At 33.7% G+C, this 24,287-nt stretch overlaps 1 long non-coding RNA gene across 2 annotated transcripts; it reads left to right on the plus strand.

Moving 5' to 3' along the window:
• The first annotated feature begins 363 nt into the window (after nt 1–363).
• On the plus strand, nt 364–23,774 carry LOC112652762 (uncharacterized). Of its 2 annotated transcripts, none has more exons than XR_007410426.1 (5): nt 364–446; nt 3,698–3,791; nt 4,145–4,233; nt 21,801–21,903; nt 23,605–23,774. It is a non-coding gene; the product is annotated as an uncharacterized LOC112652762 (long non-coding RNA). The 2 variants fall into 2 exon arrangements; XR_007410427.1 differs by having other exon boundaries at nt 23,635–23,758.
• The last annotated feature ends 513 nt before the right edge of the window (nt 23,775–24,287 follow it).

The following is a 24,287-nucleotide window of genomic DNA, read 5'->3' on the forward strand; positions in this document are numbered from 1 at the left end:
ATAAACTTTATTGTTTTGTTATTCTATTATTTTTGTTTTCTATTGCACTTACCTTCATTCAATAAATTTTACGAGTACTTCTCGTATGATTTTATTAACATATTTAAGAAGAGTACTTTGTTGAATTTTTGCTGTTTAATTTTTACTTTTAATTTTGGAGGATTTTAATTAGAAGTGATAGGGTTTCGACTTGTTTGCTGAAATTATATTTTTAAAATATTTTTTACATTCCCCAAAGGTTGTTTTGTATTTAATACTGCAATTGATTTAGGTGTTGGTTTAATTGCTTGTTTGATTTTAGATAATCTACCTCCTCCATCATTTATTTTTCACTTAGATATCTGCTTACTCTTCTTTTTGGTTGCAGGATCCCATAAGTGAACAAGAACTTGCTACCACTTCCTCATGAGTTTATCCCCCTTGTAACCGGAAGCTAAAGAGTCAAGGTAGGAACAGTCCCAGGAATGGTGATTTCAACAGGGTTAGTGATCTGTGGTAGTCCTGGGGAGAATCTCATGTACGACTATACCCCAGTCTTTGAGGTCAAATAGAGAATTCTCCAGGCAATGAAATGTCAGCAGTTCCTTCCAGAAGTGCTCAGTGTCACTGGAAAAGCCCCTTCTTTCAAGACCCCTTGCAAGTCAGAGGATCAAATTCTCCCATTGTGGACTTATGATGTTCAGAAGAAAATTTTGAATAGTATTAGAAACTCCAGGCCTCTTCATTACTTTTGAATATTTCCACTTGGTTAAATTATATTCTTTATATCCAGTTGATGGGTGGGCCTTCATTATGGGCTTTGTGGATCACCAGCTTTACCTCTGAGGTCTAAATGGAAGACAGATTCAACAAAGCCTACAGATAATCTTTGTAATTCTAAACACTACAGAAAAATAAATATGCCACCCAAACAAGAACTTCAGAATTACAAAGATTAAAAAAAATGCATTCATTGGTGTTAAAATAGAATTGAAAGGGCACCTGGGTGGCTCAGATGGTTAAGCATCTGCCTTCAGCTCAGGTCATGATCTTGGGTTCTAAGATCAAGTCCCCTATCAGGCTCCCAGCTGAGCAGGGAGTCTACTTCTCCCTCTCCTTCTGCCTCTCCTTCTCCCCTGTTCATGCTCCCTCTCTCTCTATCTCTCTGTCTCAAAGGAATAAATAAAATATTTAAAAATAAATTAATTAAATAAAATTGAACAGAGAAAATGAATCATATCACTATATAGAAATCCTGGATAAAAACTAAAACATAATTTTTAAAATATCCAATAATTAGAAAAGAAAATTAAATATTTCTTAAAGTTCATATACACTTCATAAAATTTTCCTAAAGCATTATAAATGTTAACATGATTCCACCTCAGATGGTAAAAATTGAACCTAAAAGCATAAGTGTGACTTTTTTACAATGTTACTTCCACTTAAATTCTTGAACTTTTATCAAAGGACTATTTTTTTCCCTATTGAAGATTGCTGACGTTATTCAATATTTTGTTTTACTTAAATAAAAATAGTGTATTTTTTCTTTAAAAAATGAGCAATTTTATACCATTTGGTACATAAATAGTGTCTCTATGAGTGCAAGGGATATATCTGTTTTTACACATTGTTGAATTCCAAACAGCATAATATCTGGCATAGAATGAACTTTTAATACATTCACTTTTGAACTCTGATATTGTATATCTAATATCTAAAAAAACACCAAAACAGCAATAAGTGGAACACATTTTAATCCATACTTAGAAACAAAATATACTGTGCAAAATTGTTGCCCTTGAAACTTAGACTGCAAAATAAATTTCTACAAAAAAGTAAAATAACTACCTTTTATAAACAACAACAACAAAAAAAAAAGCAAAGGGAAAAAAAAAAAAGACAACCCAAAAAACAGACTCTTAACTATAGAGAACAAATTGATGGTTAGAGAGGGAAGGTGGGTGGAAGGATGGGTCCAATAGATGAAGGATATGAAGAGTACATTTATCATGAGAGACACTCAGTAATGTATAGAATTGTTCAATCACTGTATTGTGCACCTGAAACTAACATAACAGTGCATGTTAACTAAAATAAAATCAAAATTTAAAAAATAACTATGCTTTAATCACATAAAATAAAAATCTCTTATGAAGATAAAATAATAATAAAAGTTATCATTATTATAGCTATACATTTTGAGTCCATATTAGGTACCAGATGTGTGCTAGAAGCTTCATGGGAATTACACATAAAATTATGTGCAGCTAAACACTAATTGCAAGAAGAAGGTGGGGACAGATTAGAGTATAATAAAAGTGGAGAAAGTGATATTTTAAATTTGGCAGCTGATTAGCTGTATTAAGCTGAAAGAAAAAATAAAACCTCAACAGCTGGGAGACTGGTGACATTTTTCATCTTTGGCCAAGTATGTGTTGCTCCAGAAGAGAAGAGAGAGTGGGAAAAAGCCTTAGGCTAGCTATAACTGCATCCAAATGTGCTTGGAAGGGCATCAAGTATAGATTATTTATCAGATTTTAGCCTAAAATTAAATTGTGTTTCATTGCATTCTGTGTAATATAAATATGTGTATCTTAAACATTTATATGTCAAAAATATGGCAGTATAAAAAGCTAACTATCTGGCTTATATCTTAAATTTCTTATACGAAATGACAAACACATATGAGCCATCATTAAACAATGAATTATAATCGAGTAGGGTGGAGTCATTATTTGAAAAGTGGTGAAAAAAGTAACCATGTACTTAATTGTGTTTTGGATACAATATAAGTTTTTAAAGTAAAATTAGATTTTTAAAAAGTCAGAGTAGTGAAATATATTTCACATACAATAACATTTAAATTTAATTGAATTTGAAATTCCAGCAAGTTTGAAAAATATATGCATTTTATATAACAATTACCGCATCATCACAAATGTTCCCTTATGCCCTTTTTTAGTAAATCTCTCCCTCCAACCAAACCCTGTCAGCTAGCCTTTTTTGCTGGGATTATTTCATTAGTTTTAAAAATGGTTTTATATATTTATTTAGAGAGATTGAAAGAGAGAGTTCACTTTTAAGCAGGTGTGAGGGGTGGGGAGGAGCAGAGTGGGAGGGAGAGGAGAGAATCTCCAGTAGACTCTGCCCACACAGGGCTTGATCCCAGGACCTTGATATCATGACCTGAGCCCAAACCAACAGTCCATCACTTAACCGACGGGAGCCACTTAGGTGCCCCTATTTTACGGTTTTTGAGACCCATCTCTGTCTGCATATTATTAACAATTTGGTCTCTCTTACTGTCAAGTAATATTCCATTGTATGCACACACCAGAGTTTATCTATTTGTCAGTTGAGGAATATTTAACTTTTTGGCGGTCTATAGTGATTATGAAAAACACTAGTATACATTTAAATACAGGTGTTTGTGTGGATTTAAATTTTAAGTTCTCTTGGGTAAACAACTAGATATAAAATTAGAGGGTAATAGGGTAAATATATGTTCAATTTATTGACAGTTTTTCAAGGTAGAGTTTTTATTTTGGACTTCCATCAGCAACATATGAGAGTATCAATTAGATAACATTTTGATCAATATTTGAATTTTACTTTGTTGATTTTAGCCATCACGATAGTATTTGGTGATATCACATTGTGTTTTTGTTTTTGTTTCTGTCTTTGTTTTAAATATTTTTATTTATTTATCCATAAGAGACACAGAGAGAGAGGCAGAGACACAGGCAGAAGGGGAAGCCCGATGTGGGACTCGATCCTGGGACCAGGATCACAACCTGAGTGGAAGGCAGGTAGCGTCCCTCACATTATAGTTTTGTCATTTATTTAATAACTGATGATATTGACCATCTCTTCATGTTTATTTGCAATCAATGTATCTATTTTAGTAAAATGTTCAAATTGTTCAAATTATTATTGTTTTCTTCATATATTGGATATATGTATTGAATATATATACACATCATATATTATATTCTATGTGTATTCTATATCTGTATCTATATCTATATCTATATCTATATTGTGGCTTGATTTTTCACCTTTATAACAAGGGTCTTTTGATGCAAAATTTCTAATTTTGATGAAGTATAATTTGTCACTGTTTTTGTGCATATGTCTCAATGTATGAAAATTTTGCCCTCAGAAATGGAGACCAAAAACTTAGAATTATTTCAGTGGAAAAAACAGAAGACCAAAAGGTGAAATTTGCTTGGAGTGTCATTTTGTCACCAGGTATGATTTATAATAAATATATAAAAAGACATTACTGTCTTTTATGTTGTCACAGTTATAGAATGTTTGCAGACTATGAATTTATAAATATATCCATAGTATTAAACTTTAATTATTATTATTTTCAGGATATTCTAGAGTTTCCAATTATAAATTCATAAGATTCCATCAGCATTATTTACATATTTATACATTTTTACATATTTACAGCATGATAACCAAGAACATACTCCCAGGAGTCAAAGAGCTTGAGTCTCAACCTTCAATCAGTCTTATTCAAGATGCGCAGCTTTAGAATATTTACTTAACTTCAGAGTGTCTTTTTTGACGTGTCAGCAAAATCAGAGACTTTCAGACTTTCGCAGTTCAGAGCGTCCTCAGTTACCATTCTTTTGTCCTGACACACGAAATCAAAAGAAATACCTAACAGTTCCATTTATTGAGTAGTGATTTCTATTAAAGTTCAAAGTATTTATGTCTTGACAAATTAATAGTCATTTGAAAAAAACATAATCTCTTTAAAGTAACAAAGAAATACTGTTCTTTAATTCTTAACTTTGCTCTTACCTACAATCAGTAATGATAGCAAGAATTTTCTTTTATTCACTATATTGCCTGTTGCATTAAAAAAAAATACCAGTACTTATTAAATACTATTCACAGTATTCACCTTGTAAAATACTGGACTCTGATTCAACACCAGCACTCTCATTTCCTGTTCTATATTGATTTTTGCATTGTACTTGCCTTTTACATAAAGGCCTCTAAAAACCCAGCTTTCCAAAAACATGACCTGGAGAGAAGTGTAATGCAATCTAATCTTAAAACAGTGATTTCTAACCGGTAATTCACATGATGTGTGGCAAGTCTCCAGTATTGCCGTGTCTCCCTTTAAATTTAAAATACTCCCTGTGAATTTTCTGCGTGCCTTGGGGGCACCTTTGTACTCAAAATATTTCTCATCATCCCCATTTCTACATTTAATAAAACTAGGTACTCAGAAATATTGATTATTATTCTCACTTCTTTACTTTACCAAGCTTTTCTCCTTACCCTGCAAGGCTAATATTTATTAATATCCAGATTCTTAGAGGATTAGTCCAGTGATTTGCCATGGCAGATGCATAAGAATTGAACGGTCTATGGCCTGAAATATATGTCCAGTGTTCCAAAATATGTCCAAGCTGAAGACTAAAATTCAGATGTCTACATTCCCAATCCAGTACATTGTTCAGGACAATTTTCTCAAAGCAATATTGGTAGACAGTATGACAATAATGGAGGGATGTTCTGTGTCCCTTCTGATAATAACTACACAAAATATCTTGTCTATGTCCCTATGCTGTTCACTCCAGCAACAACAGCCCTATCTACAGGGTTATCAATCTGCAACACTGTGGATAATCATAATCTGTGATGATTAAACTGTATATCTCCTTAAGAAATATTTTATTAAATAAATTAAGTTGCATATGGATACATTCAATAAGGAATACTTTATCAATGTTCAGTTATAAATATGTCCACTTTTACATCATGCTTCCTTCTTTGAACTCAGGATTTTTTGAAGTTTAAGTACTGAGATTTAAACGTGTTGTCAATTATTTTAACTTAATCGCAGTCTCATCAAAGAACAAATTCCTGTTTGTCATTTTTTTAAAAGAGCGTTGAGATTCTCTTTATAGTCTAGCCCATGCTAAAATAGCATGTTGCACATAATGGAAAATCATCCATATTTCTATACCTTTAATGTAGTGGCTTCTATTTGTATCTTCAATCATTGGCTTCTATTTGTATCTTCGATCATTGCTATTAGTTGTGTTTTCCAATTGTCTAAGTCCTTCTCATACTTTCCCACCTGATTTATTATCACGAGAAAAATGTTAAAATCTCATATTTTGATTGTATATTTGTCTTTTAATTATGTTGATTTTTTTGCTTCATATTTTGTTGAGGCTTTATTAGCTGCATATTACATTAGAATTGTTATACTTTTCTTTTTTTTAGTTTTAAAGATTTTATTTATTTATTCATAGAGACACAGCTAGAGAGAGAGGCAGAGACACATGCAGAGGGAGAAGCAGGCTCCTTGCAGGGAGCCCGATGTGGGACTCGATCCCCGGTCTCCAGGATCACGCCCTGGGCTGAAGGCGATGCTAAACCGCTGCGCCACCGGGGCTGCCCTGTTATACTTTTCCAGTAATTTTATATTTTGCTCACTTTCAGTGATTTCTTTTATCAAAATCAATGGCATTTTATATAAGATGATTTTATCTAATATTAATAGGACTAATCCATTATTATCTGGCTTACTGATATATGTGGATATTTAGCTACCTACTTACCTATCTTCAATCGCATATTTTAACTTTCTATATCATTTTGCTTTGGATGCGTCTTTAATAATCTGAATACTAGTTAATTTATATTTTCTATTCAGTTTTTAGTTATCTCTCTTTTCCTTTTAGAAAGTGAGAAAAAGGGATCCCTGAGTGGCGCAGCGGTTTGGCGCCTGCCTTTGGCCCAGGGCGCGATCCTGGAGACCTGGGATCGAATCCCACATCAGGCTCCCGGTGCATGGAGCCTGCTTCTCCCTCTGCCTGTGTCTCTGCCTCTCTCTGTCTCTCTCTTTCTGTGTCTCTCATCTTTAAATCTTAAAAAAAAAAAAAAAGGCATTACCAGAAAAGTATATTTTTGATTTAATTAATTGTGTTATAGTTAAAAACAAATACAGTTGTTGAAAAACATAGTTATTTAATGATTAATGCCTAATTCTGAAAAATAAATTAATTAAATGAGCTAAGCAACAGCAAGGATTCCACCAAATGTCATTTTATCTTTCCAGTCATGAATAGTGCCTGGCACAATGTAGGTGCTCAACACTGACTCAAAGACATATAATTGACTTCAGTGAAACAGAATTTTAAAAGAAAGTTGCTTGTAGGTTTTAACAAATGGATGGTTATATAAAATACTTACCCCCCAAATTAGAAAAAAAAAAAAGATTCAGAAATATTTTAAAAAGTGTGATGATGAGACTTTTTAAAGAACACATTAAAAAAAATAAAGACCACATAAATGTAGTTAACACAGCAAGTTCATTAAACTTAATGTTTTTAAAATTGAAATATAGTTGGTATGTAACATCATATAAGCTTAAAGTGTAAATCATTAAACTTAGAGTTTTCCTACAATACTCAACTTATAAGTTTATTGGATATTATGAGAACATGAAATAAATAATCAGAACATCAGCCTTTGAGATGAGGTAGCCTTACCACACTTTATTTTCTACACAAAATAATGGAATCTATGTTAGCCCATAGTTCAGACTTCCCTGCATAAACTGTACTGGCAATTACCATAAAAACAAGATTGCCTAATAAAAATGAATCCACTGTTTGGAATAAGACTTGCCTTTTATTGAAGTCAGAGTCATCACATTTCTTCTACCCAACTTCTTGAATAATAAGAATTTCTACTTTCTTTAATGTTCTGAGAATTTTCTTTGTGAAAAACATAAAGGCATATTATCATGCAGAGGAAAAGGTTTGAGCTTCTATTGTGAATGTGCTGCAATATTCCATTTAAATAAAGTTGATTCAGCACAAGTTTTCTAGATACTAGCAATTTTATAGTTTGAATAAATGTAAGATACTTGCCTGGGTTGACTCTCTCATTATATTCATGCTTTCTATCATGAAAGACTGTCTCAGGATCTTTGTTAAGGTACGTTTTGGAAAGAAAGACACAATAAAAAGGTATTATTACTTCTTTTCTTTCATAGATGTGATATAAATACACCTTTGACTATTAACAGATAGGAGTCATGGATTCAAGAGGCTTCTATTGCTTAATATTTTAAAATCTCACATTATTGTATATAAAAAGAATTTATTAGACTTTTGAATAATCTAAGGATTTTAAAAACTATGTCATTCAAGAATTTTCTAAAATGTTGAAGTCTTCCTTATAAGGTATCATTTTATCCCCCATTAGATTATTAAATCTAGTACTAAATTATTTGTCACAATAATGAAAATGATTGGGATATTTTGAAAGCAAACTTTTTTGGTCATTACTAATTTTAACAAATTCATTAATATTGAAACGTGAATAAAAATAAAAATATGAGTGTATAGATTATGATGATGCTGTGAATATAATTGAAATGAAAATCATAAGAGGAAGTTTTGTTTTAAAAATAACAGAGCATGGGCACCTGGGTGGCTCAGTAGGTTGAGTGTCCAACTCTTAGTTTTGGTTCAGGTCATAATCTCAGGGTCTCCGGTGGGGCTTAGCACTCAGCAGGGAGTCTGCTTGAAGAATCTCTCCCTCCACCCTTCCTCCTGCTTGTGCTCTCTCTTTTTCTAAAATAAATACATGGTTTTAAAAATAAAAATAATAAAAATAATGGAGCCAGAGTGAGATCTTCCATAATAAAAATTCTTCACTGGAAACTTTACTTGTTTGGAAATCTAATATTAGGTTAAGATGTTAATATTAGACAGAAACCACTTTCTGTCTTATACTTTTAATCACATTAGTGAGCAGTACTATATACCATAACAGCTAAAACTTGTCCTTTTATGTCAGAAAGTTCAAGAGTCTGTTAATTACATAAAGTTGACTAAGCTACTTAGCCTCTCTCTGACCAATTCCTTATCTTTAAATTTAATGAAAATATTAGTACTTATTTCAAAGGATGGTTGTGGAGTTTAATTGAGATATAATGTGCAAACAGTTAAAATAATGCTAGGTACAAATTAATGCTGAATAGGCGTTAGCTTCTTATTATCAGTTAATATTTTAATACTTAAAAAAATCCCCATTCTGTCAAATAGTTTATTCCTGAAAAAGCACAAAATTAGTATGTGTTGTCTAGATTTTTAAAAATCACAAGAAAAATGAATCTTGTAAATCTTAGAGACTTTGGGGCAAGATTGGGTTGCTGTGTATCTCAAAGTAGGTAGAAGCTTGTGGCAGGGACAGCAGATTTCATATAGAATAACCTTATTAATGTACTCTGATTCTGTTTATGCCCCTCTCCCACCACCCCAGCCATGCTTAATGCTCCTCTTTTTGTAAAATTAAATATGACCATATTGCAGAAGGCCTGGCCATGGGAAGTATTGGCAACAGTCCTTCCCACAGCCTCATTAAAAGAAAGCCTTGGCTTCTCTTTTACTTTCTTCCTTCTTAATGCCTGGTAGTGTCCTACTCGTCTTGCCATGAGAGTGAAATAACATGTATGAAGATGGAAGATGACAATTCAAGTAGTGGAGGACGGTCATATTCTGAGACCGTGTTAAGCCACAGTACCAGGGCTGAACGATTTACATCTGAGCTTTGTGTTGGTCAAGTATTTGCCTCTGTGATTAAGCCCCTGTAAGAACTCCTTTTCATTATGTGCAGTGTGATGTAATCCTAATTGACACAAAATTGATGGATGGAGGAGATAGTAAAGGTGCAAAGATTCCCTGTGCATACCAAAAATGTAACCTTTTCTCCTTAACGGGATTCTGCTGCTCTTACCAACTTCCTTTGCCATTGCAATGCTTCTTTTTGCTAATTGTCTCTTACCAACATCCTAGCTGTCCCTTTTCTCTGCTATTCTATCTTCCACTTGATCTTTGATCCTTGGGATTTATGGCAGACTCTTATAGAAATAGCTCTTAAAGCATCATGTATCCTTGTGTCCATACCCTTGTATAGTTTCTACCCACACTGGCTGGGATTGGTCACGTGACTTTCTTTGATCAATGAGATATTAGCAAATACCATGCAAGCAGAGATTTGAGAAATAATGATCACTGAGAATTGACTTTTCTTTGCCTGTTTCTGGAAACAGTTCCCCATTAAAAAAAAAAAAAAAAGAAAAATTCCCTGGCTAACCTGATGAAAATGTGTGACCTGGGAAACAGCGAGAACCAACTGCCAATTGGATGAGTGAGGCTTTAAAAGCCAAAATATCCAGACCCGGATAAAGTGCTGAGTAATATCAATTGAAACCAGCCAAAAAAACTATCCAGTGGAATTCAAACCAAATTACTAACACAAGGGAATGTAAACAGTAATTGTGTTAATTTTAAAGCCACTTAGTTTTGGGTTGGCTTATTATACCGATAAATGATACAAGTTTGTGAAAGTGTCTTTTATGATCTTCTATTATATGGCTGTATTCTCTCTCCTTCACTCTCAAATGGATATCATCAAACTATATTTCTTTCCTACCCTCCACACCCTCATTTCCAACTTCCTTCTCAACACCTCAATGAGAATGTTACCCATACAAGGACTTCAAACAAAACATTCCTAAATCTCCCTTATAAGTATTCCTAATCTGCCTTAGCTCCCTCTTCTGTGTCTGCATACCTCTTTTCCCAATAACTCACTAAATGAATAGATCAAATAAGAAATCTGTAGGTCATAACTTTCCCCTCTCCCATGTTTCACACATCCAAATGACCACATCCTACAATTTTTCACGAAACAGTTCTTTTATATCCAGTTATCTTCAACTCCATTGCCTATTACCATTGTTAAAGTAGGCAGTTAGTTAGGTTCTAATAAGACACCTGGAAGTCAGCAATAGGAAGTCATGACCTGCTATTGGAAATGTCAGAAGCCTGTTCTGATAGCACTCCATAAGAAGTCAGATCAAACCAGACAGGCCAAAGATAGCAAGTGCCTTGGCAAGAAACCCCGAACCAAATTAGGAAGAAGAAGCCTGAAACCCTGCTTCCCTGCTGTAGGTAATGAATATCCTGTCCCTAATTAGCAAATGATGATTTAAGGTGGAAACCCAAACCCCAGGACAGAGTGCTGTCTTTCTCTCTCTTGTCTCTCCCACTGTTATCTCTCAAGAGTATACTTCTCACTTTAATAAGCCTTCCTGCTAATGTTCCTTATCACTGTGCTGCATGTCTATCCTTAAATTCATTTTTGTGACCAAAGAACCTCCAGTATCTCCTTCAGGTCTGGCTGGGTCAAGGCCCCAGTGCCCAGAATTTCCCCAATTCACCCAACAACACCATCCAAGGCAAAATCATTTCTCTCTCTCTGACAGGAGAAAAAAAATCCATCTATCCAATTCCCATAGAACTCTTATTTCCTCTTCAATCCATTCTACAAACCATTGCAAAATCAAATCTCAAATGCAGACATGATTACATAATACTGCATTATATTCCCACTGTCTTTGAATTAAACAAACCACATATTCATAGGATTGGGAAGTTTTTACATGAGAATTTCCCTGTTGGTTTCCACAGCCTAAATTTCTGTCATTCCCCTCTCTCTGTATGTTCTATTTTAAGCCATATTAAGCTTCTTTCATTGCTTTTAAGGCATCACATCTTTTTCTGTGTAATTTTGCTTTTGTGATTATGCAATTTCATCTACAAAAAAAAAAAATCCACCTTCTCTCTCCATCAAGATCTATTTTGTCTATCTTTTGCTGCTCAGTTTAAGCTTCACTCAATTTAGGAGACTTTGGATGATACCTCCTCCAACTTCAGGCCATGCAAATAAAAATGGTGTGATGAAAACTACTTAAAACTAGATGGGGGGGGTGGTTAGGGGAACAAAAACAAAATCCAAGCAAACACATTTTTATTTAGCATGCATTGATTTCTATCGTTTATTTATTTATTTTTTTAAATTGTATTCCTTTTTTTTAAATTTTTATTTATTTATGATAGTCACAGAGAGAGAGAGAGGCAGAGACACAGGCAGAGGGAGAAGCAGGCTCCATGCACCGGGAGCCCGATGTGGGATTCGATCCCGGGTCTCCAGGATCGCGCCCTGGGCCAAAGGCAGGCGCCAAACCGCTGCACCACCCAGGGATCCCGATTTCTATCGTTTAAATATTCCCACCATGGTTTACAAGTAACATGACATCAGCTGGTCTGCAAAATTCCTAAAATGTGAACAAACAACTTGACCTCATGAGCTGTTACATACCAGGCCCAGCACAACACTTTCTGTGGAGTCCTACATTTCTGTCAGGATGCCCAGTGCACTGTCAGTATGAAGGAACCTTAGTGTTAAGATCCATTTCTTCTCTTCTCACTTTTGTATTTCTAATGGACAGCATAGTGCTCCATCCATAGGATATAACTCACAAAAATGTATTGGGTGCAAGAAAGAAGGAATGCATAAATGATGCTTCCCTGGCTTCCAGGGTTCCATACATTTAGAGGGCTAGATAGTATCTGAAAGTAAACATCCACACCCTTCTGTTCCAGACTACCCAGATAAGTATACTTGGAAAACAAATAGAAATTAATTTATATAAGTTGAAAATGCTTAGCTGATGATTCTGATTCAACCAGTGTTAAAATTCATTGTTTTAAAATTATGTATTTTGCAAACATATGTATCAGCCAAAAATAGATGGCATTGAGGAAATAGTTTTTTTTTTAAAGATCTTATTTATTTATTCATGAGAGATACTAAGAGAGAGAGAGAGGCAGAGACACAGGCAGAGGGAGAAGCAGACTCCTCGCAGGGAGCCTAATGTGGGACTCAATCCTGGGGCCCTGGGATCATGCCCTGAGTCAAAGGCAGACACTCAACCACTGAACCACCCAACCATCCCCCACTGAGCCACCCAAGTGTCCCGCATTGAGGAAATAATTAAGACAACTTTTAAACTATATTATGCAAGGACTTTTGTATGCATGACTTAAAACAACTGAGCCTCACAGATTTAGTTGCACACCTAGTTAACTGGGAAAGAAAAAATTGGAACTAAATGATGATGGATGCATAACCCAGTCTCTTTCAACTGCTCTATCATTTGTAGTCTTAAGTATTTGAAATAAAATGATCTTGATTACTGTTGAAAAGTTGCTTAAACAAGTATAATTTACTGGAGATTGACTATAGAATAGGAAGTCAACAGGAGAGTCAATGAGTATAAGCACATTTTAGAAACTTTGGAAGAATAATTCCAAGAGCATGCACATGATCTGAGCCACCATGAAACTGATCCCAAGGTATGTAATGGTCATGATTGCAAGTAAAATGATAGTTTTGTTAATGAACAGTAAAAATATTATTTACTAAATTACCATATTTTCATGATTCTAAGATAAACCTTTTTAATTTTCCTGCCCCTGAAATTCATATACAATAAATAAAACACACTGGATTAAAATTTAATTCTGGCATCTGCTTCCATCTTGGTAATACACAAAAACAAGGGTATCATCGAGTTGATAAATTATAGCAATGATATTATGTCATAGTAGATATCATTTTACACATGAGATAATATTACAAAAATACCTTTTTTTTTTTTTTCAAAATTCTGATCCAGAATAGCAAAATGAAAGAGTTGGAGGTAATAAATATTAGATTAAAATTAAAACAATATGGTCAGGGGAAATGCAAATATAATTATAGTGGTTAAAATGGCATTTATTCAGTTCCCACTATGGCTTTAAGGCATGAGGGTAGGAATATTCAGAAACTATTTTATATGTACAATCATTTCACTAGTGTACTTTTTTTTTGGCCACATGTTTATAACATTTGGTTATTGCACAGAGGCGGACAGAGACAGAGAGATAGGGGGAGAGAAAAGGTCTGAAATTAAGCTAAATGTTAAAAAGGATAGGCGTGAGCAATCAAGATAAATAGTATTTCTAAAAATGTGATCTGGGAATCATATCCATAATAATTACCTGGCATGCTTGTTAAAAATGAAGATTCTTTGGCTGAGACCCAAACCTACTGAATCATAAAATCTGTGGATGAGAAGTAGAAGACTGATTTTTAACAAGCTTTCCAGCAAGTTTTATGCAGAGTAGAGTTTGAAAAAACCTTTTTAGTAGGAAAGAGAAAAAAATAGCAAAAAAAATAAGATGAACTCGGGATTTTACACCATAATTTCAATCACACAATAGGAACTTCCTGTTAAGTATGCTGAGTGAGCACTTAAAATTATGTTTTCATATGAAAACATTTTTTAAAGTGCCTACATATCAATGGAGTCATGAAGAGCTACTTAGCTATAGAACAGAGGGGTAGATAATATTAAACTGTATGTGTTATTGAAATATTTGATCTCCCTCTGCCTCTCTCTCTCTCTCTCTCTCTCTCTCTCTCTTTGTGTCTCTGAATGAATAAATAAAATCTTAAAAAAAAAAAAAGAGAGAGAGACACCTGGGTGGCTCAGCAGTTGAGCATCTGCCTTTAGCCCAGGGTGTGATCCTGGAGACCCAGGAGCGAGTCCCACATCTCTCTCTGCATAGAGCTTGTTTCTCCCTCTGCCTCTGTCTCTGCCTCTCTCTCTCTGTTTCTCTCTCTCTCTCTCTCTGTGTGTGTCCCTAATGAGTGAATAAATAAAATATTTTTTTAAAAAAAGAAGTACTTGATGCAAAGTTATTTCCTTTCCCCTAAAGAATATAAATTTACGGTTGAATGTTCTCAGAAATTGTGGTTTGAAAGATTCACATATTTTTCACATTTTTAAACCAGCATTGTAACATACGTATTTTGTCAATGTGGAGCCATTTACAATGCTACAATTCCATGAGAAAAAAATTAACAAACATTATATGTGTTTCAGTTTGTTAGTGAAGTTGTATTCATAAATTACAGAAAGGTGTTATATATGTGTTGCTTAAAACTGAGTATGAGCAACAAAGTTATGAGTGAACTTATCAGCAAAGAGTTATGTGTTAACGTGAACACATATAAATCGCTTAAATATATGCTATCTCTTAAAGAAATGTAATGTGGTATGTCGAAAAAGAGAATTTAAAAATTGAAATTTGTCTTAATTCATTACATTTTTGCTAAACTACAAGATACTATCTGAATTTTTAAGACTTGTCTGAAAATTTTTGTTATAAAAGATGACAAAATAACCTTGATTTTCTTACTTACTCTCAATTATTTTGTTACTCTGTTGTATTACCTAGATAATCTATTTTTTAAAAATTTTATTTAACTTATTTTAAAGAGACAGAGAAAATGAGAGAGAGCACGAGCAGGGGGTGAAGGGCAAAGGGAGACAGAAAGCAGATCCCTGCCTACTGAACCACCCAGCACCCCCCCCAAATAATTTTTATTATTTACATATGCCATTAAAATATTTTAATGAGAAATTGCATTGTTATCCCATCTTGGAGAAAACACGATCAAAAATAATTTCAATGTAAATTTGCCATTCTTTAAATAAAAATTTTAATCTTTTTCTTTACCTAACCACATATATTGCTATTTAAAATTTTTTGTAGGTGATAGCATATCTAATACGAATGTCCCATGTTTGGACAGAAATGAAAGACTTCCTATAATTCAGAAGCTTTATATTAGCATAGACAACTTTTATTTACTTCAATTTCATGTGAAGAGTCAAGGACAGAAATGAAACCCAAGGCGGGGAAATAAAGTGTCTTTGGTCTACATTTTCTGAGTGGAAGTTTGCTTGGTACCATATTTCTCTCTTATTTTCCTGATCAACTTCAAGGAGAAGAATATCTTCTCAAGTCAAGATTATGCAAGAGTAACATATTAGCTATGAATTGGTTCAGACAGCTTTCTAACCATTTAAAATTGCTCAGAAATACATAAAAGCCATGATGTTAAAGGGAAAACTCTTTCTAAGCTTGCTATGTTCTTGATCTATAAAGTAGGGCAGCTAAAATAAAAAAAGTCAAAGTTTAAATAAATTGTGCTTTTTCTACTTGTGCTTATTTAGCAGAATTCTTAAAAGAACAAGTCCACAGACATAAGAAAAATGACATCAGGACATAAGAAAATATTGTTAAATTTAAACAAGTATATTTTTTGACACTTATAGGGAACTGATTAAATATAGTTTTGAACTGAAGTGAATGCCAAAGTCATTTTGTAGATCTTTGCCTTTGCTGATTGTCCATAAGTGGCAGTTTCCTTACATTGTATAATGCACACACGTATGTATGTACAAAACACACTTGGAAAAGGACTTGAGTCTTATAATTTTACTTTTTAACTTTCTGTTAAAAGATACGTTTCTTCTTTTCATGTCATTAAAGAATCTCATATATGTACATTGTCTTTAGTATGCTGAGCAAAATTTACCTTTCTGTGAGGAATCCTGTTTTGTCATAACAACAACAAAACCCAAACAAAACCAACAGGAAACAACAACAACAACAAAAAAATCCATGGCACTTTTAACAATCCTCATGACATACCAATGTTGCATATCAATAGGATGAGTACTAATGCCATACTTTTAAGTTAAAAGTTAAAAAAAAAATCTGAAAAATCTTAATGAATATTTTATATTTCACTTTTGATTTTTCACTACAAATTTCACCACCTCCTTTGAATCAAAAGAATAATAAACTACAAAATCCATTTTATAAAATGATGTTATTTGTGTCTGATTATGGCCGACTCTGTGCAATCGCTCCAAATTTGGTTCATGAGGAAATTGTACCTTGGCACTGCCAAAGAAAAATTGTACCCAGTGGAGTTAAACAGGCAAGGAAGATGGGGTTTTTTAGGTCTATTTCAATAGGGAAGAGAGATTGAACCAAACTACACTGAAACAAAAAGCAAGAAATTTTTAAGTGCTGTGAGCTAATGGAAAAATACTGGAACCTTGGGAGAGAGATTGTCGATATGATTAGGTCATCTGTGTGTGCTAATTGGCTCTTAAGTTAGGCTCCTAGTCTGTCACAGAGTGGGATAGAGTGTCTTTCCTGAGGGTTACATTTCAAAGAGCTGGCTCCCAGGTTCTTGAATGAGGCATCAGTGGGTTACAAACCTGTACAGAGGAGGAGAGAAGATTTACATCTCAGAGGGGCAGAGAAAGAATTTTCAATCAGAAGTTTTCTTAAGTAAATGTTCTAAGGAAAGGGTGGTCAGAGACAGGGTCAGGAAGAAAGCTGTCTAAAGATTTGTCAAACTGAGGGAAACATTAAAACCATCTTTAGTCAAAATAGGATAGAGGAACACACCAGCTTCATTTACATGCTACGTCTTCGGAGAGAAGGCCAGGGGGAAAGTGGAGCCACTTGAAGACAGTTTGGATACCTGAACCTTAAAGTCCTTTTCCTACAATGCTTCTGCTTTGTGAGTCAAATAGTTTTTCTGCTCCAAGAAACCTTTAAAAAACTCCCTTTACTCTTCCGCTATTTGACTTAGATGTCTGTTCTCTGTGCTCCCAAGCAATCTGGCCGTATTTCTTTCAAAGTACTTGTACTAGAAATGCAATTTTGGAGGCCAGTTTTATTTTCCCATCAACCCTGAACATTTTTAGGCCAAGAGACTATGAATCCCCAGCAACAAGTTAAGTGTCACACATAGTAGGTACATAATAATGAGTGCTGAATAAAGGAGACCGAGGTCTTTCACATCAAATAGTTTGAAGTCAGTTTGTGTAATGAGAATCAAAGATGGACAAAGGGCTCTACAAAGTCCCTTAAACCTTGAGTCTTTAAACATTTATTCTGTTACTTTGAGCAGTAAGGCCAACCCTATTAGAGAGCATTATAAATGAAAAATATGCAAACGTTTAAAAATAGCCCAGTTTTAACGGGGATTATAACAAAATCGAATATGAGCTTAACTTTGAATGTGTTGGCTTTTATGTTTCAAGTTAAATCCATGATACCATTTGAAACTATCTTTTGGAATGCAAATCAACACCAGTACTGCTGAGCCTAGTGAAATTTAATGAAAATAATAACAGAAAAGACCTTACAATGTATGCTGAATTCTATTTTAACATAGTAAGTAGACTCGAGGTGGTCTTTATTATGATGATGATTAACTGATTGAATACAAATACAACCTTACTTATCCTTTCTTTTAAACTTAGATATAAGGATAGTTGTATAATTTCTAACACAAAGAATAAATAAAACCAAATTTAACTAGCCAACCAGAATACCCATATTTCACATTTCACCTAGAAGATTGTAAGAATCAGTAATTTCAAATATTTTATTTGGTTGGATAATACTCATTGTGTTCTGAATAAAATTTTAAAGATTTCAAAGTCAATCTCCATGTTTAAATATGTAAAATCCATTGTTAATAATGTACAGAAACCCAATTATTTTTTATGCAACTATTTTTCATGGAACTGAATTTTTTTCTCACACATTGCCTTAGAATATTTCACAGTAATTAGAAATGATTTTAAATATACACTTGATCTAAAGTGTTCCTTTATTCCAAACTCACTGTTTTATAAACATTTTAACTCAGACAATAGGGCTAACACTCAACATACTCATTTTTGATATATAGTTTTATTTTAGAAGAAAATAAATTTGTGGGATCCCTGGGTGGCGCAGCGGTTTGGCGCCTGCCTTTGGCCCAGGGCCGATCCCGGAGACCCAGGATCGAATCCCACATCGGGCTCCCGGTGCATGGAGCCTGCTTCTCCCTCTGCCTGTGTCTCTGCCTCTCTCTCTCTCTCTCTGTGACTATCATGAATAAATAAATAAAATCTTTTAAAAAAAAAAAAAGAAGAAAATAAATTTGTATAAACTCTGGTTGTAAGATGCTATATAATGCCTATCAATTGAAAAAATCTTGTAAGAAAGGGAGACTGACAGAGAGAGGAAATCTGAAACTACATAATTACCAACATAGGGGCACACACCTTTCCTAGGGTTTCCTAGGATTTGATCGGTGTGATCGCTCAGTAAATATTTTCTGATATTAAAAATTTCAGACATCAAAGTTTCAATGATTTTCTAATATTCCATGCAATAAATAAATAATGCCTAATTAAAGATTACATTATTGTTGGAAACTTATCATTGTGTCCTTCAATGCCATATGTTAACATTTACATAACCAATGACAAGTGAATGACAGAAAATTCTTTAAATAGCTGACAGGTGGGCAAAGTCAGTATAGTTTCACAGTGGTTAATTCTGTAGTTCAGCAATGCCATGGACAGCTCATCCTTTCTGTGCCATAGCTGTTTTGGCCTTCAGATTAGAAGAGTGACCACAGTGGTGATAGACATTATATGTTGATAGCTGCATCCACCAATTTAAAATATTTCCAACAGGAAAACAAACAAACAAAGAATACTTCTACTTTGTCTTCCTTTAGAGGTTATAACAAAGAACTTCCCAGAGCTCCAGAAGACTTCCTTTCATTGAATTAACGATGAACAAGCCCAACGCCGCCTTTTCAAATGAGTGACTCTGTAGTTAGTTGCTTTACAATAAGGCTCTTCACCTAGAGGAGGGACAGACATAGAATTTACTAAGGGCTGTTAGGAAAAGGTAAACAAATTCAGAGTTCTGCTCCGTATATCTGTCATCTTAGATTTGGAGGATGCTCTAAGTATTTCTTTATAGACAAACTTTGTCATAGATTGTAGCGCTGTTATAAATATTAAATATGACAAGTTCAGACCTACTTATTTACAAAGCTAGTAGAAACAGAAATATTAATATTTAATTAAACAAAATGGAAGAATTTTCTAGGAAACTAGTATTTGTGAATTCTATGTTCCACCGGGTTGCTTGTAGGTTTCTTTTTGTTTGTTTGTTTGTAGGTTTCATACAAATAACGATAAATAGCTCATTTATCACATCATAGAATACATTCAATAGTAATGAACATAATTAATTTATTCATGTTTCTGAAGGTCTTTATTAAAAATACTTTTATACCAAAAATAGATTTAATATGAGAAAATGACTCTTGTCCAGTTGGGTGCAAGAAAGGGTGTTAGTTATTATGTCTCAGATTTATAAAATAAGCATGTGTATTTATCTTTTTTATCATTCTATATATGTTTTAAGTATTAAATTTATGACACATTCTCTGAGCAGATCCTGAATTCATGAAGTCCTATTGTTACATTTCTAAGTCACGACAAAAGTCAGTAATAACAAACATTGCTTTAAGAGTTATGTGCGAAAAAAAAAAAGGTATGTGTGATATAAATTATATTTACATTATTTGGAAAGTAGTGAAGCAGAGCCCTATAGTCACTAGTTGAGTGAGGTAAGAATAATGTTTGTATTAGCTTCTCAAATAACCCACTAATGTTCTTCTACCTTACCTGAGAGAGCACTCCATAAAACTGAAAGATTTGCTACGGATTTTGTTATTTCAACTTTTGAACTCACAATCAAGTTGAAATATTTACCAGTTATAAATTCAATTATGTAAATTATATGGAAAAGACTCATTAATTGGTGCACAATGATACCTCTGTTTTTAAAAGATGCTTCTAGGCAAATTACTTGGATTTATATTGCTTCTAGAACAAAGCATGAAGTAGAAAAGTAAATAGTACTTGTCTTGATTTTTCTATAATACACAAATAAAGGAGGTTGAAACAGGAAGCATAAATAAATAATTCCTTTTATCTCCTAACATGATGTTTGCTACTTACCCTTCCACAAGCTGATGGTGATAAAGAAAAAGAGAGAGAGAAAAATGCAGTGTGTAGTGATTCTCCTGGTTTTGTCCCTGGAACTAAAAATCTGATGCTGTTAATCTGAGTGTAGGTTACAACAACCTACCTGGATATTTCTTTGGTCAATTCAGGCATAACATAAAAATCCTATTGAATTCATTAGGTTCAGCAATGTACTTAGGTATTACAGATACTCTAAACATTAAAGGGATAATAAAGGCCTGCAATGAACAATTTTAATGCAATACTGACCTGGGAAATAGGAAACCTGAATATCCTATAAACATTTTAAGACATGATTTCATAATTAGAATTCTTCACATAAAGGAAACTCCAGGTCGAGATGCCTACACTGGTGAATCCTATAAAACATCTGACAAGGAAATGTTGCAAATCCTGTACAAACATTTTTTTTAGAAAATAGAGAAGGAGGGAAATAAATGACTTCTCTTATGGAAACTGATGATAAGTTTTCCACCAGTAAAAGTGAATATCCTTTAAAACCCTTCCAGACACACAAATAAAATGGAAGATCATTTCACAAAAGCTCTCTGCTTCCACAAAACACTAACCACTATTGAAACTGTTAGAGTTCTATAGAACAAAGAAAAGAGGAGATATAGGTGCTATAAATATGAAAGCAAAATAAAATGGAGAGTGGAACGTAAGCGTTAAAGCAGAGCCTAAGAGCAAAGAAGCAAGCATGTATGCACAAGGTGAGCATTCTCTGCGGCCTGCACCAGATCTCTGACCACAGGAATCATCCAACCTCTATGGAGAACTGGTTGGCAGTTTCTTATAAATTTAATATACACTTTCCATGCAGCTGAGAAATTGCACCCCAAGGTATTTATCCACAAGAGATGAAAACTTATGTGTGTGCATATAAAGTACATGTAACAAAAACTTCGCAGGGGCTTTATTTGCAATAGCTAACAATTTGAAAAACTTAAATTCGTCAGCCTGCAAATGGATAAAAAGCGGTGATCTATCCCTACCATGGAATACTCTTCGGCAATGAAATACAATGCACTACTGATACAAATAATGACATGGATGAATCTTAAAACTGTTTAACATGGAGCCACAGAATCCAGATGCAAATATATTTCCCAAAATTCTGTTTATGTGACATTTAGAAAAACTTTATTAAATCTAGGGAAATGGAAAGGAGATCATGCTTCCCTGAGACAGGTGGATCCAATGACAGCAAAGAGGACCAAGGTGTAGGCACAACAAACAGTTTTACATCTCGGTTTGGGGTAGGTACATGGATTTGTATATTTATGAAAATTCATTGAACTATATACTGATTATTAATTTTATAGTAGGTAATGACAATTGACTACCACTAATGTTTAAAAATAACTGTACCTGGACACTTAGAAAACAACAACAAAGTACACTTTTTGTATTGTAGCAGAAATCCAAGGAAAAAAAGTTACACCAGTATAAATGACAAATATGACAAATAAAATATATAAGAAGAAATACAAATTAAAAGTGATTAAAAATTAAAGTGTTCAGATATTATTAAATTTATTTATAAATGTACTTATGCCGTTTAAAATATAAAACTGCAAATTGGGGATCCCTGGGAGGCTCAGAGGTTTAACACCTGCCTTTGGCCCAGGGCGTGGTCCTGGGGTCCTGGGACCGAGTCCCACATCGAGTTCCCTGCATGGAGCCTGCTTCTCCCTCTGTCTGTGTCTCTGCCTCTGTGTGTGTGTGTGTGTGTGTATGTGTGTGTGTGTGTGTGTGTCTCATGCATAAATAAATAAAATCTAAAAAAAAAAAAAAACCTGCAAATCACTCTTTGGAAGAAAATATATGCCACACCTATTTCTCACATATAACTTGATCTGGAGAATTTATCACAAATTAATAAAAAGAAGATAGCCCAGTACAATTCAGACAATGGTTCGAGCAAGTATTTCATAAAATATGATATATGGCAATATGTGCATTTAAAAAAAGCTCAGTATCGTTTTTCATTACAGAAATAAAAAACTAAAGCACAATGAACTACCAATAAACATCTGTTAGAATGACTCAATTAAAAGAGGTAACAACTTCAAATGTCAGGAATAGGAATCAATTTGAACTATTTTGCTGTTGGGATTGTAAATGCTACAACCACTCTGTAGAACTGTTCGGCATTTTCTTATGAAGTTAAACACACATCATATTGCCAACAATTCCACTCCTAGGTATTATTCAAAGATAAATGAAAATATATATTCACAATAAATACTTGTACAGGATATTCATAGCAGTGTTAATCATGAGAGGCAAAAACATTATAACCCAGGTCCATTAACAGATAACTGGCTAAGCGTATTTTCATACAGTCACCCTTTTGAAGACTACTCAGTGGTAAAAATAATCAAAATATTTATGCAATGGAAAGACTACATCTCTGAAATACACTGAGTAACAAAGGTCATGCACAAAAGAAGAGACATTGTGTGATTGTGTTTATTTGAAATCCTAGGACAAGTGAAAGCTTGTCGATGACAGGAAGCAGATTTAGTGGTACTGAATGTAACTTTGACTACGAACTGGTGCTCTCAGAGGTACAGCATTGGACTCTATTTTGATTAGTGTGGTGGTTACACATGCGTATGCATTGTCCAATCTAATCTAATGAAGCATCAAAATGTGTTTTATTTCTTGCACAATAGGCCTTAATCAAGTTTACAAAATTAAAAGTAATAATGAGTAAAAACGAACTAAGTGGAGAGAAAAACAGGTGAGTGTTTTCATGGAACAAGATGTGATTAAATATGTGCAAAAAATGGAAATGTAAAAAAATAGATTATTCATGAGAATTTATGTGGAGAACAAGAAACATGATTGATTTGTTTATTGGTTGATTTTATACCTGAAATTATGATAAAATATGGAAATGTTTTCCTAGAAAATAATTAAAGGAATATATTTTTCTTCTGTTTTCTGTTGAGATATCCTGGAACCTGGATTAATTCACTCAGAAACAAGTACTGGCTATTGAAGATGCATTTTTAAGCAAATTCTCTTTAATAAATAGCTCTGAGGGATCTTGTCTGAATTGCCATACATAATCTCCTGGAAAATACAGCAGGTTAGCCTGCTGCCAGCATAAAACGTTTTGCAACCTGTGTATGTAAGTAAAACAGATAATTATCAAACAAGTGAGTAGAACATTGATGATAATCTCCAGGCCCATCAAATGACAGCCACTTGAATAGCATGTGGACATTACATTTCGATATATTGTCTAAAGAATTCTCTGTAATCTAGCAAAATGCTTGACAACATAATTTTGTAATTACTTTATAGTTACAAAATTTCAAGGTAGCAAATACTATTTAAAAGTTCGATATTTTGTGTTTAGTGCAATATAAGGAGAGACATTTTCCCTGCAATACAACTTTGCACTGGATCTTTATCAGAACACAGAAACTCAATTTTTATCATGTAGGTAATGGGTGTAGGTTCCATTTAAAAGTAATATTTATGACTCAAATAAATTGGGTATGAATAATATAATAATATAATAACCCTTAGGCTAATTGTAATTATATTCCATATTTTCCAATTAAGACAAGTGAGGTTCAGAGTTAAGCAACTCACCCAAGGTCAGTAACTTGGCCCTTGACTTCGG

This window comes from Canis lupus, chromosome 4, assembly GCF_003254725.2.
Source record: "Canis lupus dingo isolate Sandy chromosome 4, ASM325472v2, whole genome shotgun sequence".
NCBI lineage: Eukaryota > Metazoa > Chordata > Mammalia > Carnivora > Canidae > Canis > Canis lupus.